The following is a 6,005-nucleotide window of genomic DNA, read 5'->3' on the forward strand; positions in this document are numbered from 1 at the left end:
TGGTAGGAATGCAAACTGGTGCAGCCATTGTGGAAGAAAAGTACGGAGGATCCTCAAAAAGTTAAAAATAGAACTACCCTACCATTCAGTAATTGGTCTACTGGGTCTTTACCCAAAAAATACAAAAACACTAATTCAAAGGGATACAAGCACCTCTCTGTTTATTGCAGCATTATTTCAATAGCCAAATTATGGAAGCTGCCCGAGTGTCCATTGATAGATGAGTGGATAAAGAAAATGTGATATATATGTAATAGAATGGTTTTTAGCCATAAAAAGAATGAAATCTTGGGGTACCTGGGTGCCTCAGTTGGTTAAAAGTGTCTGCCTTTGGCTCAGGTCATGATCTGCAGGTCCTGGGATCAAGTCCGACCTTGGGATCCCTGCTTAGCAGGGAGTCTGATTCTCCCTCTCCCTTTTCCCTTCCCCCCAGGTCATGCTCTCAAATAAATAAATAAAATCTCTAAAAAAAGAAGATGGAATTTTGCCTTTTGCAATGACATGTATACAGCTTGAGAGTATTAATGCTAAGTGAAATATGTCAGTCAAACATAGACAAATACCATATGATTTTACTCATATGTAGAATGTAAGAAAGAAAACTAATGAGCAAAGGGGGAAAAAGAGACAGACAAATCAAGAAACAGACTGTTAACTATGGAGAACAAACTGATGGTAACCAGGTGGGAGGTAGGTGGAGGATGGATGAAAAAGGTGCTGGGGATTAAAAAGTACACTTACTATGAGGAGCACTGAGTAATGTATAGAACTGTTGAATCACCATATTGTATACCCGAAACTAATATAACAGTCTATATCAACTATACTGGCATTAAAATTAAAAACTTAATAAAAAATAAAAATACTTGGCAGAATAATTGACTTTGATGTCTCATGACTTATGAGTACTCATTTTATGAGTAATCTAAACATAATTGTTAAGAACAAAAATATTGAATAAATGTGGAAATTAATTTTTTAAAAATTAAGGTCAACTTGTAGGGGCCACTGTATGGTTCACTTCTTAGGCCATGCAACTCTTAATCTTGCAGTCATGAGGTTAAGCCTCATGTTAGACATGGAGCTTACTTAAGAAAAAGAAATTGGATAAACTTCTATACAGTTTCCAAAATCTTTCTGAAATCTAAGCTAAAACCTTAATATTTTACTGAGTTAGAGTAAGTAATGATTTAAGTTAAATTCACTATATTTAGTGAAATTTAGTGAATATAGTTAAATTCACTATATTTAGATCATTTCCAAATAAGATAAATAATGAAACATTGATTACTAAAATTAGTTTTCTCTAATTTTGACGTCTTAATTAAAGTTAAATGTACATCCATTGGTACACTTTTTTTGAGGTCTTTATTGAAAAGTTGTACTATAGAAAAAGCACGTTTGTTGAAATTACAAAGTATATTTCTAAATTTGCCAATCTAAAAAATGCTGGTGTAAGACACAGTTAACTCATGCTTACCACTTCGTTTTCAATAAAAATGAAAGTTTCTAAGGGTTGAGAACTCTAATATATTTTGTTATAGCTACAAAAATTAAAAAAGGAAACTTCTCTGAATGAAAGAAAAGTTTTTTTTTTTAAAGGTATGTGGACCAGATGCACCTTCCTTCCTTCCTTCCTTCCTTCCTTCCTTCCTTCCTTCCTTCCTTCCTTCCTTTCTTTCTTTCTTTCTTTCTTTCTTTCTTTCTTTCATTCTTTCTTTTTTTTTTTTTGTTAAAAAGATTGTGTAAAAGAAACTTTTGGAAAAGAAGTTTATACATAGTCAAACTGACATTGGAATGAATAAATTTTAATACAAAGGTAAGCTGGTGCAAAATTAGCATTTGGTTTCCTATTTATTAAAAGGACAAATTTTCTTTGTTTTTAGCATTTAATCTACTTTTGGTAGTAAGTGGTGATCTTTCTACAAAAAAAAAAAATCCAGTGTTTTATGTTGTATTTGTATAGGTATATAAATGTTCTAGAAATTATGTAAAATTCCTGGAAATTTGATATGTCCTAGTATAATGTTATCACTTGTAATTACTCTCCTACCTTCTGCAATTGCTGTCATCAAAACTGAGGCTCACACTGAAAGAACTACCCCAGAATATCAGGAAAATGCTCCAGCTGACATTCATGCGAAGGCAGCCCCCAAAAGAATCTATAAAGACTGTGGCACATGTGGACAAAATCCATTCTGCTGCTGCAAAAATGTCCCTCATTGCCTCAGAGATTTTTGCCATTCTGATGTCAGGCTATCATGGCAACACTCTGCTTCTGACCCAGAGAAAATAAGATAGATAAACAATGGCTGTAACTTGAACAGTCAGGGCTTTTTGGGAAACCCAAAACAGCTGCTTTGTTTTTCTTGGCTCACTAGCAGCTCCTTTTTGTTGTTGTTTTTTCATTCCTTCTCCCATCATATGCATTTAAAATGACTCAAACTATGGCTAGACATTGGAAGGGGGACTTCTATAAAATTGTGGAAACAGTCTACCAGCAATGTCTGACTTGTCAGGCCCATTATCCCGGAAAAATTACTTTTGCCCTAGAGGCTTCACACCTCCTCTTCTGAGACAGTTGTATACCCACAGCTCATCTTTATCCTAGTGTCACCTAGCACTGGTTATCAGTATGTTCTTTGTGTGTGTTTTCCAGTTAGCTTGAAGCTCTGCTGCACGGCTGATGCCCTCACAGTGGCAAAGGAATTGTTAATGACTTCTTTCTTTTTCTCTACTTCTCTTAGTTTAAAAACATTTCCTTTCCTACAGCTCAATGGAACTCCTTTCTTTTCTTTCTTTTTTTTTTTAAGATTTTATTTATTTATTTATTCATGAAAGACACACACAGAGAGAGAAGCAGGGACATAAGCAGAGGGAGAAGCAGGCTCCACGCAGGAAGCCTGATGTAGGACTTGATCCCAGGACACTGGGATCATGCCCTGAGCCAAAGGCAGACTCTCAACCACTGAGCCACCCAGGGGTCCCATGGATCTCCTTTCTATTTGCTAGATAAGATGCTGCCTAATCCATGAATCATTTAATAAAGCTGATTAGCTCATTAAAATTTATTGATTTGAATTTTTTCAACAGATTAATATGCATCATCTCCCCAGGGAAAGGTATTTAGGCAAGAGATGGGAAGTGTCCGATCCAGAAGCTCTTAGGGAAAAGGCCCTATGCACTGAGAGCCCTGACATTCACGTGATCCTTCTGCAGTTCTTATGAATAAAGTGTGTTCTGAAGCTGCTCTCTGAAAATGTCCCAAATAGTTAACTGCTTCATCCACCAGACATCCTGCCCTCAGTCTACCAAGTCCACAGCACCCAAAATGGAGCATCCAGTCTCTCCCACCCTTAGACCTACAGATCTATGATTCTATTTTTAGATCTCCACACAATCCAAAGTAGCCTCTTGCTTACCAGCTCCTGAAAGAAAAGAGACTTCTCGTGTCAGGGTTGAGCTCTGAATGTGTCCTCTGGCAGGGCAGGAAATGCAGAGCCTGGATGAAGTGCTCCCTGCAGCCCAGGGCAGAAACACTCCTCTGCACAGACTGGCCTCGCACTGGAACAGGTCCTGTGTGCTGGTGTGGTCACTCTGCAGAGATAAAAGAGCTGTCACTTGCAATGTCTAAACTGTGTGTGAGGAGCTGGCGGGATTTAAATAATCTCTGGCCTCTGTTCCACCCTCACAGGAATTTGGCCAATAGTAAAGAGGCAGCCAGCACATTGTAGAGCCCTGCATTTCCAGGAACAGAAAGTGAAAGGAAAGTTCTGAGGGCTCCTTTTCTGAGAAACACAGGCATTGCCAGGAAGTGAAACTGAAAGGCACCATGGACAGTGATTTTGTGTGTTTTGGCAACATGAGTGAGAGGAAGGCACAGGATCCCAGGCAGGGGGCTTCTCAGCGACCCCCAAGAGGACACTCTAACCAGGCCCCAGGCTCCAGGCCAGGCAGAATCTGAATCTGGAATCAGAGAACACAGGCTGAGTCCTGGAAAATGACTCTCATGCCCACCCCCCCACCCCCCCACCCCCCGTTAACCTTGGACAGCCCAAACTCCCTGGGGGTGAAGTCTAATAAACAGTGTATCTAGTCCTTGTCCCTGGTTCCTGGCACAGCTTCAGAAACCCTGGGAATTTCCTGAGTGAAAGAAGTTGACCTTGTTATGCTAATGAGTTGATTCCAGGTGGGATCCTAGGTAGCTTCAGGTCAGTGGCTGGCCACCAGGAAGACCAACCATGTTTAGAGGATGGGGACTTTGGGCCAGCTGGACCTCTGAGGAGAAGGCAGGTGGAGACGAGCTCCATCAAGGAGCCAAAGATTTGATCAATCATGTCTTTGCAATGAAGACTCAATCAAAAACTCTAACTACCGAGGGTCAGTGGGCTTCTTGGTTGATATTTACATTGATGTTCCGGGAGGGTGCACACTCTGGCTCCATGGAGAGAGGATGGAAACTGTGTACTCCCTCCCAGACCTCACCCTATGTGTACTCTTTTAAATAAAACCATACTCGTAAGTATAACAGTTTCCTGACTCGTATGAATCATTCTAATCAATTAGCAAGCCTGAGGGGGTTATAAGGGCCCCCTAATTTGTAGACAGTTGGAGGTCCAAGTAACCTAGGGAATTCCTCCAAGTGCAGCTGGTGACTGAACTGAGGGTGGTCTTTCAAGGACTGAGCCCTGAAACCTGGAGAGTCTTTGTTAACTCTGGGTGGTCAGGGCAGGAAATAAAAGACAGTATACCCAGTCAGCGTGGAAACTGAATAAGTAGGACTCTGAGAGGGTAAATTCAGCACTAGGGATGCATATCAATATCTAAGAAACAAAATATTTAAGTTCAATGTCCCTTACAAGAGAGTCAAGAACTCCTCTTGAATACTTCAAACATCTGTTATACATGATGTAGCACAGTCATTCACTGTCTACCTTACTGACAACATTCTGCCCTACAGGAGACCACCCCTGAGCAGGGGATGAGCAAGGAATGCTCAGGGGATTGTGGGTCAGTAGTGTCCTTCTCTATATCTCTTCACACTTTACTTTCAGAGTAATGGAGCATCTGAGAGACAGCCTCCCCATGTACACCTGTTACAACATAAAGCATCCACCCTATACCAGTGATGGAGAAAAGTAGTGGGAAAATCTCAATTACAGTAACAGCAGGTATAACTGTTGTTGAGCCTTGAGGGAGATATGTTTGCCAAGTCTCATTTCACAAATCTGATGTAGAAATTTATGTGGAAACAAAAACACTATTCTTCCAATTTGCCTATTGAATTCATCTTTGCTTTCCAGTCTCCTTCCTAATTTACCTTCACTCTCTCATATCTCCTGCCCTTCATTGTTCCCTGTTCACAGGTCTCTTGCCCATCTAGGGTCAGTAAAGTCTTAGAAATATAAACCCTGACTTTGTTCCCTTCCCTCTGTTACCCTGTAATATCTGTAAATACATCATAGAACATTAACCTATTCCTCTTGCAACTCCCTGCTATAGTGCCCTCCCTGTTAGTGTCCTCTTACACAATAGATTATTTACTTGGACATGTTTCCATACTAGTGGATTTCACTTAGTTTGGTGATAGGATATTGATATGATGACTGGGGAAAATCCTTCATAAAAAGCCAATGGATAACAATTATCTTGATTGTTGCCTAATGTTTATTATCTGAGTAAATCAAGCAAATGTACACTACCTCATAATACATGAGAATAAGGAAAAGTATGGGATGTATTTCTGTCACGTTTTAAGCAATATAGACCAGGGAGTGTAGGGAGAGACCATGGTCAAATCTCCTTTGCATAGCAGTGGAGTATCAGTGTGGAACAGGACCCTACCACTGACAAAACATAACACCATATAGGGGATCCCTGGGTGGCTCAGCAGTTTAGCACCTATTTTTGGCTCAGGGTGTGATCCCAGAGTCCTGGGATCGAGTCCCGAATGGAGCCTGCTTCTCCCTCTACCTGTGTCTCTGCCTCTGTGCATGTGTGTGTGT

The sequence above is a fragment of the Canis lupus genome, chromosome 11, assembly GCF_003254725.2.
Source record: "Canis lupus dingo isolate Sandy chromosome 11, ASM325472v2, whole genome shotgun sequence".
NCBI classification, from domain to species: domain Eukaryota; kingdom Metazoa; phylum Chordata; class Mammalia; order Carnivora; family Canidae; genus Canis; species Canis lupus.